The sequence below is a fragment of the Lutra lutra genome, chromosome 3 (assembly GCF_902655055.1).
Source record: "Lutra lutra chromosome 3, mLutLut1.2, whole genome shotgun sequence".
Classification (NCBI taxonomy): Eukaryota; Metazoa; Chordata; class Mammalia; order Carnivora; family Mustelidae; genus Lutra; species Lutra lutra.
Genome location: NC_062280.1, coordinates 5901464 through 5926253, shown reverse-complemented (window position 1 = coordinate 5926253; position 24790 = coordinate 5901464).

Below are 24790 nucleotides of genomic sequence, written 5' to 3'. Positions count from 1 at the left end.
CTCTTGTTTTTTTGCTTGTTTTTCTGTTTTTTAATTTTTTCTTTCATTATTTTTTAATTTAATTTAATTTTGTGTGTGTGTGTGTTCCAAAATTCACTGTTTATGCACCTCACCTAGTGCTCCATGCAATACGTACCATCCTTAATACCCACCATCGAACTCACTCAACCCCCATCCCTCTTCCCTCCAAAACCCTCAGTTTGTTTCTCAAAGGCCACAGTCTCTCATGGTTTGTCTCCTCCTCTAATTTCCCCCAACTCACTTCTCCTTTCCATTTCTCAATGTCCTCCATATTATTCCTTATGCTCCACAAGTAAGTGAAACCATATGATAATTGACTCTCTCTGCTTGACTTATTTCTCTCAGCATAATCTCTTCCAGTCCCATCCATGTTGATGCAAAAGTTGGGTATTCATCCTTTCTGATGGAGACATAATTGTATATATGGACCATATTTTCTTTATCCTTTCATCTGTTGAAGGGCATCTTGGTTCTTTCCAGAGTTTGGTGACTGTGGTCATTGCTGCCATGAACACTGGGGTACAGATGGCCCTTCTTTTCACTACATCTGTATCTTTGGTGTAAATACCCAGTAGTGCGATTGCAGGGTCATAGGCTAGCTCCATTTTTAATTTCTTTCTTTTTTTTTAAGATTTTATTTATTTATTTGACAGAGAGAGAGATATCACAGGTAGAGAAGCAGGCAGAGAGAGGGGGAAAGAAGGTTTCCTGCTGAGCAGAGAGCCCAATACGGGGCTCGATCCCAGGACCCTGAGATCATGGCCTGAGCCTAAGGCAGAGGCTTAACCCACTGAGCCACATAGGCGCCCCTCTATTTTTAATTTCTTAAGGAATCTCCACACTGTTTTCCAAAGTGGCTGCACCAGCTTGCTTTCCCACCAACAGTGTAAGAGGGTTCCCCTTTCTCAACATCCTCTTCAACACTTGTTTACTGTCTTGTTGATTTTGGCCATTCTAACTGGTATAAGGTGGTATCTCAATGTGGTTTTGATGTGAATCTCTCTGATGGCTAATGATGAGGAAAATTTTTTCATGTGTCTGTTAGCCTTTTGTATGTCTTCTTTGGAGAAGTGTCTGTTCGTGTCTTCTGCCCATTTTTTGATGTGATTACCTGCTTTTTGTGTGTTGAGTTTGAAGAGCTCTTTATAGATCTTGGGTATCAGCCCTTTGTCTGTAGTGTCACTTGCGAATATCTTCTCCCATTCCATGGGTTGTCTCCTTGTTTTGTTGACCGTTTCCTTTGCTGTGCAGAAACTTTTGATCTTGTGAATATCATTCTCAATGGGGAAAAGCTGAGAGGCTTCCCTCTGAGACCAGGAACAGAACAAGGACATCCACTCTCACCACTGTTATTCAACACAGTACTAGAAGTCCTAGCAACAGGGATCAGACAACAAAAAGAAATAAAAAGTATTCCAACTGGCAAAGAAGAAGTCAAACTCTCTCTTCACAGATGATATGATTCTTTATATGTAAAACCCAAAAGACTACCCCCAAACTCCTAGAACTCATACACCAATTCAGTAATGTGGCAGATTACAAAATCAATGCACAAAAATCAATTGCTTTCTTATATACTAACAATGAAAATATAGAAAGGGAAATTAGAGAATCAATTCCATTTACTATAGCACCAAGAATCATAAAATACCTGGGAATAAACCTAACCAAAGAGGTAAAGGATCTGTACTCAAGAAACTACAGAATACTCATGAAAGATATTAAAGAAGACACAGAGAAATGGAAGTGCATTCCATGCTCATGGATCAGAAGAATAAACATTGTTAAAATGTCTATACTGTGTAGAGCAATCTATACTTTCAATGCTATCCCAATCAAAATTCCACTGACATTTTTCAAAGAGCTGGAACAAATAGTCCTAAAATTTGTATAGAGACAGAAGAGACACTGAATTGCTAAGGAAATGTTGACAAAGAAAAACAAAACTGGGAGCATCATGTTGCCTGATTTCAAGCTTTACTACAAAGCTGTTAATCACCAAGACAGCATGGTACTGGCACAAAAACAGACACATAGACCAGTGCAACAGAATAGAGAGCGCAGATATGGAACCTCAACTCTATGGTCAAATAATCTTCGACAAAGCAGGAAAGAATGTCCAATGGAAAAAAGACAGTCTCTTCAGTAAATGGTGCTCAGAAAATTGGACAGCTATGTATAGAAGAATAAAATTCGACCATTCTCTTTCACCATATGCAAAGATAAACTCGAAATGGATCAAATAACTCAACATGAGGCAGGAATCTATCAAAAACCTAGGGAAGAACAAGGCAGTAACCTCGACATCAGCCACAGCAATTTCTTTCAAGACATGTCCCGAAGGCAAAGGAAACAAAAGGGAAAATGAATTTTTGGGACTTCATCAAGTTTCTCACTGTTTTGAAATCTTATTATTGATTGCATCAAATCAGTGTTATCCTTAGGCTCCACTTCTAATTCTTGTTCTTCTGCTATTTCCACCACATTTACAGTTACTTCTTCCATTGAAGTCTTGAACCACTCACAGTCAACCATGATTAGAATCAATTTATTTCAACCTTTTGTAAATGTTGATACTTTGACCTCATCCCATGAATCATGAATATTTTTAATGACATCAAGAATGGTTAATCCTTTCCAGAAGGTTTTCAATTTACTTTGCACAGATTCTTCAAAGGAGTCACTATCTATGGCAGGTGCAGTCTTACAAAATATATTTCTGAAATATTAAGACTTGGAATTCAAAATAATTCCTTGATCCATGGGCTAGAGAATGTATGTTGTGTTAACAGGCATGAAAAAGAAAATAATCTCATTGTACACCTCCATCAGAGCTGTTGCATGAACAGATGCATTGTTAATAAGTGGTCATATTTTGAAAGGACTCTTTTTTTTCCCCCTCTAAAGATTAGGTTTACAATATTCATTAAATGATGTTGTAAACAGATGTGCTGTCATCCAGGATTTGTTGTTCCATTTATAGAGTATAGGCAGACTAAATTTAGGATTATTCTTAAGGATTTTCAAAATAGCAAATGAGAGTTGGCTTCAACTTAATGTCACCATCTGCATTAGCCTCTAAGAGAGTCTGACTATCCTTTGAAGCCATGCATTGCCTTCTTCTCTCTATGGAAGTCCTAGATGTTATCTTCTTCCACCATGAGGCTGTATTGTCTCCAATGAAATTTTTTTTGTTTGTTTTTGTAGTCACCTTCATTAATTATCTTTACTAAATCTTCTGGATAACTTACTGTAGCTTCTACATCAGCACTTGTTGCCTCACCTTTTCCTTTTATGCTGTGTCCCAGGAACAGAGAGGCCTAAGGAGAGGAAGAGAGAAAGATATGGCTGGTTGGTGGAGCAAATATATATTATATAGAAATGATTAAGGTAGGAAAACATAGTCTGGCTTTAGAATAATTTTAGGTTAATAGAAAATTATAAGAATAGTACAGTGTTGCCGTATATCCAACACTCTTTCCCCGTTAACATTTTTTTTATTAGTATCGGTACATTTTTCACCATTAATAAACAAATACCAATAAATATATTCTTCATTTGATCCATTCCAGGATCCCATCCAGTATGTGCATTACATTTAGTTTTCATGTCTCCTCAGTTTCCTGTAGACTATAAAAGTTTTTCAGAATTTGTTTTGGATAACTTTGACAATTTTGAGGAGTACTGATTACATACTTTGTAAAATGTTTATCAACTTTAGTTTGTCTCCTTTTCTTGGGGTTGCATAGGAATTGTGTATCTTTGAGAGAAAGACAATAGAGATAAAGTTCCATTCTCATCACATCATATCAAGGTTACATGCTATCAACATGATATCATTATTAATGTTAACCTTGATCTCCTAGCTAAGGTAGGGTTTGTCAGTTTCTCCACTATAATTTTCCTGAGTCTCTTGGAGTACTACACTATTTGGAAATAGGTCACTCTGTATAACTCAAATTCAAAGGAGGAGGAATTATGTTCCACCGTATTGGAGGGGCAGCATCTGTATAAACTATTTGCAATTCTCTTTGGGTGGATTGTCTATTCTTCTTCACTTATATATTTAATAATTCATAACTGAATGGACTTGGAGCTATTTACTTTATACCTTGAGTTATAATCCAAAAATATTTCTCCCTCAAACCTCCATGGTTTGGGCAATTAGGAGTTCTTTCAGTTGGCATTTGTGTCCTTTGATGCACTTCTATTGTTGTTGAGTTTGTGTTCTTATTTTTAATATCTTTAAATCCTGGCACTACAAGATGTTAAGATGATCCAAGCTCATTCTGTGTATTCTCTGTCAAGTCTTAATATCAACCATTTCTCTAAGGAGCTCTGGTTGCTTTTATTGGAGAATGGTATTTGAATCTAAGATTGGTCACAAAGTGTGCTCCTTGCTACTGAGATGTCTTTGCTTCTAGGGTCTCTTGGCTGGCAGAACAAGGAAATACATGTGTGTATACTAACTTATGAATATACACATATTTATAAATATACATTTGTGGGGCACCTGGGTGGCTCAGTGGGTTAAGCCGCTGCCTTCGGCTCAGGTCATGATCTCAGGGTCCTGGGATCGAGTCCCGCATTGGGCTCTCTGCTCAGCAGGGAGCCTGCTTCCCTCTCTCTCTCTGCCTGCCTCTCTGTCTGCTTGTGATCTCTGTCTGTCAAATAAATAAAATCTTTATATATATATATATATATATATATATATATATATATACATTTGTATCCATCTTAATATTTAGGTAAATATGAGTTTATATTGATTAGTCCAACTCTAACCCACCACAAAATGAATTATTCTAGCATACTCCCTTGACTGTCTATAGTCTTCCACACCTACAGTGATTAACTTGTCTCCCACCATTAACCATCCATTTGCTCCATTATTCCATTTCTCTATATATCTGTACAATGGTTTTGGAGATGTTAATTTGTACCTTGTGGGCAAAAATTTTATAAAGTTTAGACAGTGTTTATGTAAAATTCCTCTTGCCTTTAGTGTTAGAGTCTATACTCTCTTCCAAAGTCAAATAGGTAAGCACATTTCCCCCCTAACTTCATCCATGGAAACATTTCATAAATTTGTAATACAGGTAAAATCTTTTGGCATAGTCTGAATTCTACCTCAAATCTGGCCAACTATATTTTTAAGTTCTATGGATTTTTTTAATTTTCATGTATCTACCATTATACTATCATATATAATAGTTTTATTGTCCTAAAAAATTCTGTGAACTTCACCTATTCAAATCTGTTTAAAATCTGTGTAAAATCTCTAGTTTTGTCTTTCTAAAATGTCACAGAACTAGAATCTCATAGCCTTTTAGACTGACTGCTTTCACTTAATACTATGCATTTAGGACTCATCAAGTTATCTGCATCGCCAAAACCCACTGATGGCCCATTGCTTTATATCACCATATACTGTTTCATTGTATGCATGCACTGTGATTTATCTATTCACATATTAAAGAATATCTTAGTCATATTTTAGGTAATTATAAATAAGTGTTCTATTCATTTGCAAGTTTCTTGTGTGAACATATATTTTCAAAGAAGCTGGGCTTAAAACCTTGGAGTACAGTTGCCTAGTAAGACCATGTTTAGGTGTATAGCAAACCTATACATATATGTCTTCCATGGCAACTGAGGACAATTTTGCATACCACCAGTAACGAATAAAGGAGTTCTTTTTGCTCCATTTCCTTACTATATTGATAATTGCAGTTTTTAAAATTTTAGCTGTTAGAATTGATGTGCAGTGTATTTCATTATAGTTTTAATTTGTACTTTTCAAATTACAAATATTCTGGACAAACAATGTCCAGAATCTTTCACATATTTTATGTATTGTGTTTATATATTAACCTATTATGCTGTGATAATGCTGGAGTCCATTAATTACAAAAAATATTTTTGTGGGGCACCTGGGTGGCTCAGTGGTTTAAGCCTCTGCTTTCGGCTCAGGTCATGATCAGGTTCCTAGGATTGAGCCCTGCATCAGGCTCTCTGCTCAGCAGGGAATCTGCTTCCCCCTCTCTCTCTGCCTGCCTCTCTGCCTACTTGTGATCTCTCTCTGCCAAAGAAATAAAATCTTTTTAAAAAAGTATTTTTGTAAAATTTTGAATGTTTTCTAAATAGGTAATCCTATCATTTATTCATAAAAAGTTTTATTTCTTGTTGCAAATGTCAAGAATTATTTCTTTTATATGGCTGAGTAATATTCCATTATATATATAGCACACACCTTTTTTATTCATTCATCTATTGATGGACATTTAGGCTGCTTCCATAATTTGGTAATTATAAATAATGCTTCAGTAAACATAGGGGTGCATATATCTTTTTAAATTAGCATTTTTGTATGTATCAAATAAATACCCAGTAGTATAATTACTGATTCATATGGTAGTTCTATTTTTAATTTTTTCAGGAATCTCTGTACTGTTTTCCACAGTGGCTGTACCAGTTTGCATTTCCAGCAAGAGTGCACAAGCATTCCTTTTTCTCAACATCCTCACCAACACTTGTTGTTTCTTGTCTTTTTTTATTTTATCTGTTCACAGGTGTAGGGTAATAACTCATTGTAATTTTGATTTTCATTTTCCTAATGATTAGTGATGTTGAGCACTTTTCATGTGTCTGTTGGCCATCTGTGTGCCCTCCTAGGAGAAATGCCTGTTCATATCGTCTGTCTGTTTTTAATCAGATTACTTTTTTTTTTGATGTTGAGTTTTATAAGTTCTTTATATATTTTGGAAACTAACCTTTTATCAGATATCTCATTTACAAATATCTTCTCCCATTCCATAGATTGCCTGTTAGTTTTGTTAATTGTTTCCTTTGTTGTATAAAGCTTTTTATTTTAATGTAGTCCTAATAGTTTATTTTTTTCTTTTGTTTCCATTGCCTCAGGAGACCTACTTAGAAAAAATGTTGCTATGGCCTGCATCAGAGAAATTGATGTCTTTGCTCTCTTCTAGTATTTTTATGGTTTCAGGTCTCATATTAGGTCTTTAATCAATTTTGAATTTGTGTATTGTGTAAGACAGTGATCCAATGTCATTCTTTTGCATTCAGCTATCCAGTTTCCAAAAACCATTTGTTGGAAAGATTGTCTTTTTCCCATTGCGTATTCTTGACTCCTTTGTTAAAGATTATTTGACCACATAAACATGGCTTTATATATGGGCTCTTTATTCTGTTTCATTGATCTATAGGTTGTGTGTGTGTGTGTGTGTGTGTGTGTGTGTGTGTGCTGGTACCATAGTGTTTTGATTACTAGAGCTTTGCAGTATACGATGAAATCTGGGATTATTCTTCCAATTTTGTTCTTTTTCAAGATTGCTTTGACTACTAGGGTTCTTTTGGGGTTTCATACAAAATTTGGAGTTATTCATATTTGTCCTATGAGAGATGTTGGACTTTGATAGAGATTGCTTTAAATCTGTGTATTGTTTTGGGCAATATGGGCCTTTTAATATTTGTTCTCTCCAGCCCATGAACATGGAATATCTTTCCATTTGTTTGTGTCATCTTCAATATCTTTCACCAATGTTTTATAATTTTCAGAATATAAGTCCTTGGTTAAGTTAATTCCTCGATATTTTATTCTTTTTGGTGAAATTATATGGAATTGTTTTAATTTCACTTTCTGATACTTCATTATCAGTGTATAGAAATGTAACAGATTTATGTGGATACTTATTTTGTATCCTGTGACATTACTTAATTAATCAGTCCTGGTAGTTTTTTGGTGGAGTCTTTAGGGTTTTCTATATATAGTATCATATTACTAAAAGTAGTGAGTTTTACTCCTTCCTTACTGATGTAGATGCCTTTTATTTCTTTTTCTTGTCTGATTGCTGTGTCTAGGACTTCCAGTACTGTGGTGAATAAAACTGGTGAGAGTGGACATCCTTATCTTGTTCCTGATCTTTTGGGAGATGCTCTCAGTTTTCATCACTGAGGATGATGTTAGCTATGTGTTTTTCATATATGGCCTTTATTATGTTGAGGTATGTTTCCTCTAAACCTACTTTTTTGAAGTTTCTTATCATGAAAGGATGTTGTACTTAAATATTTCTGCAAGTATTGAAATGATCATATGCTTTTTCATCCCTTCTCTTATTCATGTGATGTATTATGGTGTTGATTGATTTGTGAATATTAAACCACACTTACATCCCAGGAGTAAAAACCACTTGATCATAGTGAATGACATTTTTAGTGAATTGTTGGATTTGGTTTGCTAATATTTTATAGAAGATTTTTGTATCTATATTCATAAAACATATTGGCCTATGTTTCTGTTTTTTGTAGTATTTTCATCCAATTTTGGTCTTGCATAATGCTGGCCTCATAGAATGAATTTGGAAGCTTTATTTTCTGTTTAAGGAGAAGTTTGAGAATAATAGTATTAACTCTTCTTTAAATGTTGGTAGAATTGACTTGTGAAGCTGTCTGTTGTGGACATTTTTTTGTTGTTGAGAATTTTTAGATTATTTATTCAATTTTCTTGCTGTTAATCAATCTATTCAAATATTCTAGTTCTTCCTGATTGAGTTTTGGGAGGTTTGTTTCCAGGAATTTATCTATTTCTTCTAAGTTGTTCAGTTTGTTAGTATATAATTTTTCACAATATTCTTTTACAGTCCTTTGTATTTCTGTGATGTCATTTGTATTTTTCCTCTCTCTTACTTTTTATTTTGTTTGTGTCCCTTCTTTTTTGGCTTGTGAATATTCTCGTTAAAAGTTTATCAAATTTTGTGGCGCCTGGGTGACTCAGTGGGTTAAAGCCTCTGCCTTTAGCTCAGGTCATAATACCAGAGTCCTGGGATTGAGCCCCGAATTGGGCTCTCTGCTCTGTGGGGAGCCTTCTTCCTCCTCTCTCTCTCTGCCTGCCTCTCTGCCTGCTTCTGATCTCTGTCTGTCAAATAAATAAATAAAATCTTTAAAAAAGTTTATCAAATTTTTTGATCTTTTCAAAAAAACAGCTCCTGCTTTCATTGATCTGTTCTATTGATTTTTTAGATCTATGTCATTTATTTCTGCTCTAATCTTTATCATTTCCTTCCTTTTAATGTTTTTTTTTTTCCTAGCTCCTTTAAGTATAAGTTTAGGTTGTTTGATATTTGTCTTGCTTCTTGAGATTGGTCTGTATTATTATAATTGTCCCTCTTAGAACAGCTTTTGCTCAATCGCATAGATTTTGGACCATTGTATTTTTATTTTCATTAGTCTCCATGAAATTTTTGATTGCCTCTTTGATTTCTTGTTTGACCCATTCACTAATTAGTAGCATATTATTTAACCTTCATGTATTTGTACACTTTGAATATTTTTTTTTTCCTCTTGATTCCTAGTGTCATAGTGTGTTTGGAAAACTTGCATGTTGACTTTAATCTTTTTGCATTTGTTTAGATTGTTTCATGGAATAACATGTGATCTCTCCTGGAGGACATTCCATGTGCACTTGAGAAGAGTGTGTGCTATTCTGCTTTAGGATGGAATGTTCTCAGTATATAAGAGATCTAACTAGCCCAATGTGTCATTCAAAGTGATAGTTTCCTTGTTAATTTCCTGCTCAGATGATTGTAACTGGCATGTTAAAGTCCCCTACTATTATTTTATTACTATTGATAACTTCCTTTATGTTTGTTGTTAGCTGCTTTATATATTTGGATATTCCCATGGAGGTGCATAAATATTTATACCTGTAAATATTTTGTTGTTGTTGTTGGATTGTTCCTTTTATGGTTATCTAATGTCCTTCTTTTGATTTTGTTACTGTCTTTGTGTGTGTGTGTGTGTGTGTGTGTTTTCTTTTTTAGATTTTATTTATTTATTTGACAGACAGAGATCACAAGTAGGCAGAGAGGCAGGCAGATAGAGGGTAGAAGCAGGCTCCCCACCAAGCAGAGAGCCTGATGTGGGACTTGATCCCAAAATCCTGAGATCATGACCTGAGATGAAGGCAGAGGCTTAACCCACTGAGCCACCCAGGCATCCCACTGTCTTTGTTTTTAAGTCTATTTTGTCCAGCATAAGTGTTGCTACCCTGCTATTTTTTTTTCACTTTTACTTTCATGGTAAACATTTTCCCATCCCTTCAATTTCAAATTACATGTGTATTTAGATCTGAAATGAGCATGTAGATAAGTTTTTTTTTTTTTTTTCCTAATCCATTTCATCACCCTATGTCTTTTCACTGGACTTTTTAGTCCATTTACGTTCAAGTAATAATTGATGGGTATGTAATTATTGCTATTTTGTTATTTGTTTTATGGTAGTTTTTGTAGTTCTTCTCTGTTCCTTTCTTCTCTTGCTCTCTTCTGTCATTGTTTAGTGGTTTTCTTTAGCGATTTACTTGAATTTCTATCTATCATCTATCTATTTTTGTATATCTGTTACTGGTTTTTGATTTGTGGTTATTATTAGGTTTATATATAATGTCTTATGTATATGGAAGTCTATAATAAGTTGATAGTCACTTAAGTTTGAACCCTTTCTAAAAGCACTAAATATTTACTCCCCTCCTTGGTACCTCTTAAGTATGTAGTCTTCTATATTACATTCCTTTAACTTGTGAATCCCTTGACTGGCTTTTATAGTTATATTTAATTCCATTGATTTTTTCCCCCTACCTTTCTTGCTCCCGCTTATGGCCCTTGTTTGCAGAGAATTCCCTTTAACAGGTCTTGCAGGACTGATTCAGTGGTAATGGATTCCTTTAACTTTTGTTTGTCTGGGAAAATCTTCATCACTCCTACTCTACATGATAGTCTTGATAGATAGCGTATTCCTGGCTTCAAGGTTGTTTTTTGGGCTTTGTTTTGTTTTGTTTTTCCATTCAGTGCTTTGTATATACCATGCCACTTTCATGTGGTCTGGAAAGTTTCTGCTGAAAAATCAGCTGGTAGCCTTATGGGGTTTCCCTTTTATATGACTCCTTCCTCTTGTTGCTTTACAAATTCTCTTTGCCATTATATTTTGCCATTTTGATTGCAATGTATCTTTGTGTGTGGATACCTGAGGGTTGATTTTGTTGGGGTTTCTCTGTGATTCCTGTATGTGGATTTCTGTTTCCTTCCCCAGATTTAATAAGTGTTCAGCTATTATTTCTTCAAATAAATTTTCTGCCCCCTTTCTCCCTCTTTTTCTTTTGGGATTCCTATAATGCAAATGTTATTATGCTTGGTCATGTTGCTGAGGTCCTTTAACTATACTCATTTTTTATTATTAATTTTTTTCTTTTTCTGCCCAGCTTGAATACTTTCCATTACTCTGTTGTCCAGGTCACTGATCTGTTCTACTTCTTTTAGTCTAATTATTTCCTCTTTTGTATTTTTAATTTCAATTGAATTTCATCTCCATTTATTTTATGTTTTCCATCTGTTCATTGATGATCTTACTGAGTCCTCCACTCTTTTCTCAAGTTCAGTTAATATCTTTATGACCATTACTTTAAATTCTTTTTTTTTTTAATTTGACAGATAGAGATCACAAGTAGGCAGAGAGGCAGACAGAGGGGAGGGGGGAAGCAGGCTCCCTGCTGAGCAGAGAGCCCGATGTGGGGCTCGATCTCAGGACCCTGGGATCATGACCTGAGCCAAAGGCAGAGGCTTTAACCCACTGAGCCACCCAGGTGCCCCTAAATTCTTTTTATCAGGCACATTACTTCTCTTTCTTTTATTTAGCTCTCACTGTGATTTTGCCCTGTTCTTTTGAGACATATTTCTCTGTCTCCTCATTTTGTCTAACTCTCTGTATCTGTTTCTTTGTTAGGAAAGTTAGCTACATCTCCTGCTCTTAAAAGTAGTAGCCTGGGACACCTGGGTGGCTCAGTGGGTTAAGCCACTGCCTTCGGCTCAGGTCATGATCCCAGGGTCCTGGGATCAAGTCCCATATCGGGCTCTCTGCTCAGCAGGGAGCCTGCTTCCCTCTCTTTCTCTCTGCCTGCCTCTGTCTGCTGTGATCTCTCTCTGTCAAATAAATAAATAAAATCTTAAAAAAAAAAAAGTAGTGGCCTTATGAAGAAGAGGTTCTCTTGTGCCCTACAATGCAAACTTTGCCACTCACCAGTGCCTGGGGCTTTAGCCATCAACTATTTTCGTTGTATGTGTCCTGCTGTTGTGACTTAGCTGCATTTGCCAGTCATCTGTAATGTCTCTCTTTACCTGTTTGGACAGGGTTTTATAGGCCATTCTGGGGCTACCTTGGGCTTGGGTTGAGGCAGACTGGGTATTTACCAGAGCTGTGGTCCCACTGTGCTGCAGGGTTCTCTCCCTGTGTTATCCCATGAGTTTTCATTGGTGGGCAGGGCCTGCAGTCAGACTAGTTGTTTTCCCCTAACAGCTAGCTGGTGGTGCAATTGAATTGTTGTCTATGGTTATCTTCCTCTCTCCCAAAGGAGAAGTCACTTTGGAATGGTGTTGGCCACTGTGGAGCTGCTTGCACACTACTAGACTTATGGGGTTACTTTGAATGGACTTCTGCAGAGGAAGGTTTGGATGGACAATGTCCCCAGGAGAATGAGATGGGAAGCTGTCCCATCTTAGCAAGGTGTGCTCTGGTCTGATGTGGGAAGGGACCTATATCTGCTTTGGAGAACTTTGGAGAGAGAAGCTCTGCAGAAAATCCTAGGAGCAGGGCACATGTTTAGCAAACAAGGTGGAGAGTGTTTGCACTGGTTTCAGCAGATATCCCTTGGGGGCAGGGAAGGAAGGGACACACACCAGTTCTTTTATTCTTGAAGAAGTCACTAAGGATTTCTGCCCCTCTATCACATGCTCTGAGATTAGTAAATAAATCTGCCTCCCATATATCCTAGGCCTTTCTCAAGCTGCAGGTTCTATGCTTTATTCCAGGAGGCTGTTTTTTTATGCTTTTTTAAGGTTTTTTTTTTTTTTTTTTAGTATTTTTAAGGGTTGGCACTTTAAGTTGGAAACTTCCTATTGCCCTGTGTGTTCTTTCATTTTGTTTGTTTTGTTTTGTTTGTTTAAGTTCCTGAAGTTAAGCTATACCAATATTAAGAATTTGCAAAGTGAAGCCTCTCTGATTTTCAAAACCAGGTGCTATGGGGATTCATCTTCTCGATGCAGGTCCCCTCTATCTGGGGTGGGGTGTGCTCCTCTCCTTTCCCTATGACTGAAGTCTTTCCCTCCCTTGACAGACTCTTGGGTCAGTTTAGTTCCAAACTGTAACTCTGCCCTTCATACTGTTTTTGATGTTGTCTCTTCTCTAAGAATCTGCTCTGCAGTCTTTGGGTCATTTTCTGGGTTATTTATACTAATGTGGGTGTTATCTAGGTGTATCTGTGGGATGAGGTGAGTTAAGGATCTTCCTACTCTGCAATATTTCCCAAAGTTCCTGCATATATGTTTTTGAATTAGTGTTTTCACTTTCTTTGTGTAATTACCCATTAGTGGAATTATTGGATCATATGGTATTTCCCTGATAAACATAGATAAAAAAATCCTAAATTCTCAAATAATATTAGAGGAAAATATCTGTCTTTAAATTGGTACATTTAAGTGATTAGCATTTAAAATCATTATTGTTATAGTTGAATTCATATCAAACATTTTTGTATTTCTTTTGTATATACCTGAAAGACTCCACCAAAAAATCACTAGAACTGATCCATGAACTCATTAAAGTAATAGAATAAAAAGTAAATGTAGAGAAGCCTGTTGCACTTTTACACACTAATTTTGGAGCAGCAGAAAGAGAAATCAAAGAATCAATACCATTTACAATTTCACCAAAACCCATAAGATATCTAGGAATTAACATAACAAAAGAGGTAAAATATCTGTACTCTGAAAACTGTACGACATTGATGAAAGAGATTGAAGATGACACAAAGAAATGGAAAAACATTCAATGTTCATGGATTGGAAGAATAAGCATTGCTAAAATATCTATATTACCCAAAGCAATCTACACATTTAATACAGTCCCTTTCAAATTACCAGAAGCATTTTTCAGACCTAGAAAAATTAAAAATTTCTATGGAATTGCAAAAGACCTCAAATAACCAAAACAATCTTTAAAAAGAAAAGCAAGGCTGGAATCATCACAGTTCTGCACTTCAAGCTATATTACAGAGCTATAGTCTTCAAGACAGTATGGTACTGGTTCCAAAACAGACATATGGAACAGAATAGAAAACCCAGAAATGCACCCCCAACTATATGCTCAATGAATCTTTGACAAAGCAGGAAAGAATATCCAATGTAAAAAATACTCTTCAACAAATGGTGTTGGGAAAAGTGGACAGCAACATGAAGAAGATTGAAACTAGACCCTTTTATTACACCCATACACAAAAATGAATTCAAAATGGATGAAAGACCTAAACAGGAAACCATCAAAATCCTAGAGGAGAACACAGACAGCAACCTTTTTGACCAGCTATAGCAACTTCTTTCTAGTACATCTCTGGAAACAAGGGAAACAAAATAAAAAATGAACCATTGGACTTCATCAAGATAAAAAGCTTCTGCACAAAGAGGGAAACAACAGAACTAAAAGGTAACTTTTGGAATGGGAGAAAATATTTGCAAATGACATATCTTATAAAGGGTTACTGTCCAAAATCTATGAACAACTTTTTAAACTCATCCCACCCCCACCCCCCAAAAAAATCCAGCTAAGAAATGGGCAGAAAACATGAATAGACCTTTTTCCAAAGAAGACACACAGATAAGGGTGCCTGTGTGGCTCAGCCATTAACCATCTGCCTTTGGCTCGGTTCATGATCCCAGGGTCCTGGGATTTAACCCTACATCTGGTTCCCTTCTCCCTCTCCCTCACTCCTGCTTGTGTTCTCACTCTTGCTGTGTCTATCTCTGTCAAAATAAATAAATAAATAATCTTTAAAAAAAGACATATAGATGGCTAACACACATGAAAAGTTTCTCAGTATCACTCATTAAATAAAATAAAATAGTTTGTTTTAAAGTCTGTTTTGTCTAATATAAGTATGGCTATCCTGGATTTTTTTTTTTTTTTTTTTTTTTTGCTTCTATTTACACACACTCTTTTCCATTCTTCACTTTAGCTTTAGGACAGAAGTGAGTTCTTGAAATCAGTATATAGCACATCTTATTTCTTATCTATGTAGTAACTGGGTGTCTTTTAATGGGAACATTAGTTCAACTATATTTAAAATAATTACTGATAGGTATTACTTGTTCCCAATTCGTTATTTTTGTTTTTTGTTTTTATTTAAATTCCAGTTAGCATACAGTGTAATATTAGTTTCAAGTGTAGCATTTAGTAATTCATCAAATACATACAACACCCAGTTCTCATCACAAGTGTACTTTTTCATAATTCTCATCAATCACCTCCCCTTTTGTAATCATTGGTTTGTTTTCTATAATTAACACTGTTTCTTGGATTTCCCTCCTCAACTCTTTTATCCCCATTGTGTTCATTTGCTTTATTTCTTATATTCCCACATATGAGTGAAATCATATGGTATTTGTTTTTCTCTGACTGACTCATTTCTCTTAGCATAATATCCTCTAGCTCCATTCACATTGTTGCAAATAGAACAATTTCATATTTTTAATGGCTGAGTAATCATTATATGCTTAAATTACTTAACTTTTCATATATCTATTATAGATTTTTGATTTGTGGTTACCATGGGGTTCATTTTTAACACCCAATGTCTGTAGCAGTCTGTATTAAGTTATAGTCACTCAGGTTCAAATACATTCATATTTTAAAGCTTTTTATTTTATATATTCCTTGACTAATGTTTATAGTTATAATTTACTTTTGTGTCAACCTACATAGTGGTTTTAAAAGTGATAAATCTACTACCTTTACTATGTTTGCTTTTAGCAGTGGAATTTTTTCTTTTCACAATTTTCTTCTAGTTATGGTCTTTTTTTTTTTTCCACTTAAGGAATCCTTTTTAAAAGTTTGTTTTAAAGCTGGTTTAGTGGTAATGAACTTTAACTTTTGTTTGAGAAACTATCTCTTCTTCAATCGTGAATGATAATCTTTTTTTTTTAAAGATTTTATTTATTTATTTGTCAGAGAGAGAGAGGGAGAGAGAGCAAGCACAGGCAGACAGAATGGCAGGCAGAGGCAGAGGGAGAAGCAGGCTCCCCGATGAGCAAGGAGCCTGATGTGGGACTTGATCCCAGGACGCCAGGATCATGACCTGAGCCGAAGGCAGCTGCTTAACTAACTGAGCCACCCAGGCGTCCCTCGCAAATGATAATCTTGCAGGTATATTAGTCTTGGTTGTAGTTCTTTTTAGTTTTATTCATTGCTCTTTTGTTTGTTTTTCCTTCAGCACTTTTTATATATCATGCACCTCTCTTCTGGCTTGCAAAGTTAACTATTATGGATCATTTGTTTGAGACTATCTGTAATTGGTGGACCTGAGTATCTTTCTCCCCCCAGATGAAGGAGGTTTTTAGCTATTATTTCTTCAAATACAGTGCCTGCCCTCTTTTCTCCCTCTTCTCCTTCTAAAATGCCTATAATGCAAATGTTAGAATGCTTAGTGATATTGTAGAGGTCCTTCAACATATTCTTTTTTGATGATTGGTTGATTGATTGATGTTCAGGCTTTTTCTATTACCCTGTCTTCCAGATCATTGATCCATTCTTCTACATCCTCTAGTCTGCTGTTAAATCTCTCTAGTCTCTATTTCCCAGTTACTTACTGTTTCCCTCAGCTATTTGTTATAGTTTCTTAGTTTTCATTGAGTGATTCACTGTCTCTCAAGTCCATTGAGTATCTTTTTGACCAGCACATTTAACTCTTTATTATGCATAATGTTTATTTCCATTTCATTTAACTCTTTTTCTGTGATTATTTTCCTGCTCTTCATTTGGGACATATTCCTCTGTCACCTCATTTTGTCTGTTTATTTCTATGTATTAAGGTGGCTATGTGTTCTGGTCTTTAAACTAGTCAGTGAAGTAGCCTTTTCTAGAAGAGATTTTGTGATGCATAGCAACCCTGTCAGCAGAACCAGGTGCTCCAGGGGTGTCCTCTCTGTGGGCTACATGCCATCTTCTATTGTGGCTGAGCTATGATTACTGTGGGCGGGTTGCCCTTCAGCCCAGCTAGCTGCAATGACCCACTTTGCTAGCTGAGGAGGGCACTAGGCAGTGTTTTTTCCTTGGGATGTTGAGAGGCTTGGTTATAGTTGTTGTAGGCTCACTGGGGGGCAGGGCTAGCCTCAGCTTGGCTGTCTGCAGTAAGCCACTGTGATAGCTCCAGCAACACCGTAGAGCAGGGCTTATTCCCTGAACAGCCAGCTATGAGGTTCCACCTACAGGAATTGCAGCAGTCTCTTTGGAATGTTGCCAGTACTGACCATGGCTGTCTACGGAATAGTGGGACAAGAGAGTTTGGAGGGATGTTGGACAAAATGGTGAGGATGGAACCAAAGGACAATGTCAGAGCATGACATGGGGTGCTAGAAAGATAGGAGAAAATTAGAATTGAATCCTACAGACGTCTAGCTATTCAATATGGAAGAAGGCACAAATAATGGTACCTGCCATTGCTTTTGTTCCTGGAAAAATTTTCTGTAGACCTTTGCCCCCCTGGCACATGTCTTAGAATTAATCAATAGATCTCCTTTGCATAGATGTCTATCATTTTTCAGACTGCTCCTTCTGTGCTGTCCCAGAACAAGCTTTTTAGTGTGTTGGTTCTTTAATTCCAGAAGCTTTACAAATCAGTAGAACTTAAATAACATTGGTTTTCTTTTTCTTTTTAATAACATATAATGTATTATTATTTGTTTCAAGGGTACAGGTCTATGATTCATCAGTATTACACAATTCATAGCACTAACTATAGCACATATCCTCCCCAATGTCCATAACCCAGCCACCCTATCCCTCCCCCCAACCCCCCAACAACCCTCAGTTTGTTTCCTGAGATTAAGCGTCTCTATGGTTTGTCTCCCTCTCTGGCTTTTGTCTTGTTTCATTTTCCCTCCCTTTCCCTATGATCCTCTGTCTTGTTTCTCAAATTCCTCATATCAGTGAGATTATATGATAGTTGTCTTTCTCTGATCAACTTATACAGCTTAGCCTAATACCTTCTAGTTTCATCCATGTCTTTGCAAATGGCAAGACTGCAAATTTTTTATTCCATTTGTGTGTGTGTGTGTGTGTGTGTGTGTGTGTGTGTGTGTATCACATCTTGTTTATCCATTCATCTGTTGATGGACACCTAGGCTCTTTCTATAGTTTGGTTATTGTGGACATGATGATATAAATATTAGGGCGCACATGCCTCTTCGGATCACTACATTTGCACCTTTAGGGTAAATACCAATAGTGTTAAATTGTTGGGTCATAGGGTAGTTCTATTTTCAAATTATTGAAGAACCTCTATCCTGTTTTCCAGAGTGGCTGCAGCTGCTTGTATTCCCACCAACAGTGTAGGAGGATTCCCTTTTCTCCAAATCCTCACCAATACCTATCATTTTTCTGACTAGTTAATTTTAGTCATTCTGACTGGTAAGAGGTGGTATCTCACTGTGGTTTTGATTTGTATTTCCCTGATGCCAAGTGATGTTGAACACTTTTTCATGTGTTGGCTATCTGGATGTCTTCTTTACTGAAATGTCTGTTCATGTCTCTGTCCATTTCTTTTTTGGATTATTAGTTCTTTGGGTATTGAGTTTGATAAATTCTTTAAAGCTTTTAGATACTAGCCCTTTATCTGATATGTCATTTGCAAATATCTTCTCCCATTCTTTTGGTTGTCTTTTGGTTTTGCTGTTTCCTTTGCTGTGAAAAAGCTTTTGATCTTGATGAAGTCCCATTTGTCATTTTTCCCATCACCTCCCTTGCCTTTGGTGATGTTTCTAGGAAGAAGTTGATGCAGCTGAGTCAAAGAGGTTGCTGCCTGTGTTGTCTTCAAGGATTTTTATGGATCCCTATCTCACATTGAGGTCTTTCATCCATTTTGAGTCTATTTTTGTGTGTGGTGTAAGGAAATGGTCCAGTTTCATTCTTCTGCATGTGTCTGTCCAATTTTCCCAACAATATTTGTTGATGAGGCTGTCTTTTTTCCATTAAACATTCTTTCCTACTCTGTCAGAGATTAGTTGGTCATAGAGTTGAGGGCCTATTTCTGGGTTCTCTATTCTGTTCCAATGATCTAGGCGTCTGTTTTTGTGACAGTACCATACTGTCTTGATGATTACAGCTTTATAATAGAGCTTGAAGTCTGTAATTGTGATGCCGCCAGCTTTGGTATTCTTTTTCAACATTCCTCTGTCTCTTCGGGGTCTTTTCTTGTTCCATATAAATTTTAGGATTATTTGTTCCATTTCATGAAAACCATTGATGGTATTTTGATAGGGATTAAATTAAATATGTAGATTGCTTTATGTAGCTTAGACGGTCTGACAATATTTATTCTTCCAATCCATGAGCATGGAATATTTTTCCATTTCTTCTTGTCTTCAATTTCTTTCATGAATATTCTATAGTTTTCTTAGTAAAGATTCTTTGCCTCTTTGGTTAGGTTTATTCCTAGGTATCTTATGGTTTTAGGTGCAATTGTAAATGGGATCTACTCTTTAATTTCTCTTTCTTCTGTCTTGTTGGTGTATAGAAATGCAACTGATTTCTGTGCATTGATTTTGTATCCTGACATTTCACTAAATTCCTGTATGAGTTCTAGCAGTTTTGGAGTGGAGTCTTTGGGTTTTCTACATAAAGTATCATATTATCTGCAAAGGGTGAGAGTTTGACTTCTTTGCCAATTCAGATGCCTTTTATTTATTTGTTGTTGTTGTTGTCATCTGATTGCTGAGGCTAGGTCTTCTAGTATGATGTTGAATAGCAGCGGTGATAAGGGACATCCTTGCCATGTTCCTGACCTTAGGGGAAAAGCTCTCAGTTTTTCCCCATTGAGAATGATGTTCGCCGTGGGTTTTTCGTAAATGGTTTTTGTGATATTGAGATATGTACCCTCCTTCCCTACACTGTGAAGAGTTCTGATCAAGAAAGAATGTGTAGTTTTGTTAAATGCTTTTTCCGCCTCTTTTGAGAGCATCATATGGTTCTTGTTCTTTCTTTTATTAATGTATTGTATCACATTGATTGGTTTGTGGATGTTGAACCAACCTTGCAGCCCATGAATAAATCTCACTTGGTCATGGTGATTAATCTTTTTAATGGACTGTTAGATCCTATTGGCTAGTATTTTGGTGAGAATTTTTGCATCCATACTCATAAGGGATATTGGTCTGTAATTCTCCTTTGTGATGGGGTCTTTATCTGGTTTTGGGATCAAGGTTATGCTGGCCTCATATAAAGAGTTTGGAAGTGTTCTTTCCATTTCTATTTTTTGGAACAGTTTCAGAAGAATAGGTATTATTTCTTCTTTAAATGTTTGGTAGAATCCCCTGGGAATCCATTTGCCCCTGGGCTCTTGTTTGTTGGGAGATTTTTTATTAATGCTTCAATGTCCTTCTTCTTTCATTCATCATTTATTCATTTGGGTTCTTTCTCTTTTCTTTTTGATATGTCTGGCTGGGGGTTTATCAATCTTATTAAATCTTTCAAAGGACCAATTCCTACTTTCGTTTATCTGTTCTACTGCTCTTTTGGTTTCTATTTCATTGATTTCTGCTCTGATCTTTTTTATTTCTCTTCCCCTGCTGGTTTTAGGCTTTATTTTGCTGTTCTTTCTCCAGCTCCTTTAGATGTAGGGTTAGGTTGTGTATTTGAGACATTTCTTGTTTCTTGAGAAAAGCTTGTATTGTTACATGCTTCCTCTTAGTACCACCTTCGCTGCATCCCAAAGATTTTGAGCAGCTGTGTTTTCATTTTCATTTGTTTCCATGAATTTTTTAAATTCTTCTTTAATCCCCTAGTTGTCCTATTCATTCTTTAGTAGCAGGCTCTTTAGCTTCCATGTATTTGAGTTCTTTCCAATTTTCCTCTGTGATTGAGTTCTAGTTTCAAAGTGTTGTGGTACAAAAATATGCAGGGAATAATCCAATCTTTTGGTACTGGTCGAGACCTGATTTGTGACCAAGGATGTGATCTATTCTGTACAATGCTCCATGTGCACTAGAGAAGAATGAGTTAGCTGTGGCTTTGGGATGGAATGTTCTGAGTATATCTGTGATGTCCACCTGTTCCAGTGAGTCATTTAAAGCCTTTATATCTTTGTTATCTTTTGCTTGGATGATCTGTCCATTTCAGTGAGGGGGGTGTTAAAGTCCTCTACTATTATTGTATTATTGTTGATGTGTTTATTTATTTTGTTATTAATTGGTTTATATAATTGTGCTCCTATGTTAGGCCACACATACTTAAAATCGTTAGATCTTTGGGGTGCCTGGGTGGCTCAGTGGGTTAAAGTATCTGCCTTCAGCTCAGGCCATGATCCTAGGGACCGGGGATTGAGCCCCACATCAAGCTCTATGCTTAGCAGGGAGCCTGCTTCCCCTCCACCTCCTTCCTGCCTCTCTGCCTTCTTATGATCTCTGTCTGTCAAATAAATAACTAAAATCTTAAAAAAAAAATTGTTAGATCTTCTTGTTGGACGGATGCTTTAAGTTTGATATTGTGTCCTTCTTCATCTCTTGTTATAGTATTTGGCTTAAAATCTACTTTGTCTGATATAATCATTGCCAACCCAGCTTTCTTTTGATGTCCATTAGCTTGATAAATTGTTTCCCACTCCCTCACATAAAATCTGGAAGTGTGTTTGGGGCTAAAATGAGTCTCTTGCAGACACCATATTGATGGGCTTTTTTTTTTTAATCCATTCTGATACCCTGCATCCTTTGATTAGGGCATTTAGCCTATTTATATTCAGAGTACCTATTGAAAGATATGAATTTTGTGCCATTATATTGTCTGTTAGATGACTGTTACTGCATATTGTCTCTGTTCCTTTCTGGTCTATGTTACTTTTAGGCTCTCTTTGCTTAGAAGATCCCTTTCAATATTTCTTGTAGGGCTGGTTTGGTGTTTGCAAATTCTTTTAGTTTTTGTTTGTCCTGAAAGCTTTTTATTTCATCCTCTATTTTCAATGACAGCCTAGCTGGATATAGTATTCTTGGACGCATATGTTTTCTAGTTTAGTGCTCTGAATATATCATGCCAGTCCTTTCTGGCCTGCTAGGTCTCCATGGATATGTCTGTTGCCCATCTAATATTTCTTTCTTTTTTTTCTTTTCAATCTAATATTTCTCCTGTTGTAGGTTACGGACCTCTTGTCCTGAGTCTTTTTCAGGATTTTCTCTCTCTCTCTCTCTTTTTTTTTTTTTTTTTTTTTTTTTTTTTTTTTTTTTTTTTGAGACTTGTAAGTTTTACTATTAAATGACTGGGTGTGGTCCTATTTTTATTGATTTTGAAGGGGATTCTCTGTGCCTTCTGGAATTTGATGCTTGTTTCCTTCCCCAAATTAAGGAAGTTTTCTGGTATAATTTGCTCCAATATACCTTCTGCCCCTCTCTTTCTTCTTCTCGGATCCCAATTATTCTACTATTGTTTTGTTTTATGGTATCACTTATCTCTTGAATTCTCCCCTTTTGATCCCATAGTTGTTTATTTCTAATTTTCTCAGCTTCTTTATTCTCTATCATTTGGTCTTCTATATCACTAATTCTCTCTTTTTCCTCAGTTATCCTAGCAGTAAGAGCCTCCACTTTTTATTGCACCTCATTAATGTCTTTTTTTTTTTTTAATTTCAGATTGGTTAGATTTTAGTTTCTTTTCATTTCTCCAGAAAGGGATTCTTTAGTATTTTCTATACTTTTTTCAAGCCCAGCTAGTATTTTAATGTCCATATTGATTATGTCCCTAGCAGTCACTACTGCCTCTTGTTCTTTTTCTTTCTTTCTTTCTTTTTTTTTTTTGAGGTGAATATTTCTGCTTTGTCATTTTGACAAGAGAAGTAGATGAGTGATAGAACAAAATGCTAAAAGAGTAACAATGACTTTCCCCCAAAATATACACTAAACAAATTAGAAGAGACCTTTCAGAAAGTGGTTGCTTTTTTGTTCATAGATTGCTGCCATTCTTTTTTTTGATGGCCTATTCAGTTTGTAGGTGTTTGGAATGATTTGATAACTATCCAGCTAAATTTCTAGGACCAGATTAATTTATGTCTCCAACCCTCTGCCATCTTGCTCCTCCTCCTATATACCATTGATTTTCCAAGCCAGGCATTATGGGGACCTGTTCTCCCAGTGCAGGGGCCATGTTTGTCTTTGGGCCACCTCATTCTTCTGCTTGTGATATCCCACCATTTGTAGTTAGTTTATGTTGGAAATTTGGTTCCCTACCACATCTTTGATACCCCTACCCTTTTCAATATGGCCGTCACTCTATAACTAGCCATGAAAAATCTACTCTTCTCATCTATAGATTGTTTTCACAGTTGCAATCCATGTTGTTCTTCCCTCGGTGTATCCATGGGGCAAGCAAGTAAGCCTAGGATGCTCCTACTGTGACATCTCCCCCTCCCCACTTTGTTTTTGTTGCTGTTGTTCAGTTTGGAGAGGTTTTTGTTTGTTTGTTTGTTTGTTTTCTTCATAATTTGGAAAATAGTCCTTTATCAGATGTGTGTTCTATAAATATTTTCTCCCATTCTATGGTTTATCTTCTCATTTTCCTGACATACTTTCATAGAGGAAAATTTTTAAGTTTTCATAAAGTCTAGTTTGTCAATTATTTGTTTCAGGTAATGTGCCTTTGGCATCATCTCTTAAATGTGTAAAATCTCCAAGTCCAAAGTTATTTAGATTTGCTATCTAATCTTGTAGGAGTTTTATAACTTGAGTTTTACATTTAAGTATGGGATCCATTTTGAGTTAGTGCTTGTGGTTTGTGTCTAAATCCTTTTTATGTCTGTGGACATCAAGTTCCAAGACCATTTATTGAAATGGTGAAAAAGATTTTTGTAGATGCTTATGTCTTCTGTGGTGATTTGTCTATTAAGGTCTTTTTTTTTTTTAATTTGGGTTTTTTTTTTTCCTTATTTTGACTTTTTTTTTTAAGGATTTATTATTTTTAGAAAGAGATAGAGTGGGGTGCAGAGGAGAAGAAAGAAAGAGAATCTCAAGCAGATCCTCAAGTGAAGACAGATTCAGGGCTCAATCTCATGACCCTAGTTTATGCCTGAGGTGAAATTAAGAGTCAAGTGCTTATCCAAATGAGCTACCCAGGCACTCCTCTTGTCTTGACTTTTAAAAAAAGATTTTATTTATTTATTTGACAAAGAGAAAGATCACAAGTAGGCAGAGAGGCAGGCAGAGAAAGGGGGAAGCAGGCTCCCCACTGAGCAGAGAGCCTGACACAGGGCTTGATCCCAGAACCCTGAGATCATGACCTGAGCCAAAGGCAGAGGCTTAACCCACTAAGCCACCCAGGTGCGCTTCTTATTTTGACTTTTGAAAGTTACCTGTATATGTTAGAAAGCAGTCCTTTATTAGGTGTGTCTTTTGCAAATATTTTCTTCCACTCTATGGCTTGTCTTTTCATTCACTTAACATCTTAACCAGAGTAGACATTTTGAATTTTAATAAAGTCAAGCTTATCAATTATTTCTTTCATAGATTGTGCCTTTGGTATTATATCTAAAAAGACTACCATACTCACAGTCATGTAGGTTTTCTTTTATGCTACCTTCTAGGAATTTTAGTTTATGTTTTATATTTAGATCTGCTACCTATTTTGAAATTTGTGAGTAAACTGAGGTATGTGTCTAGATTCCTTTTTGTTTGTTTTTTTT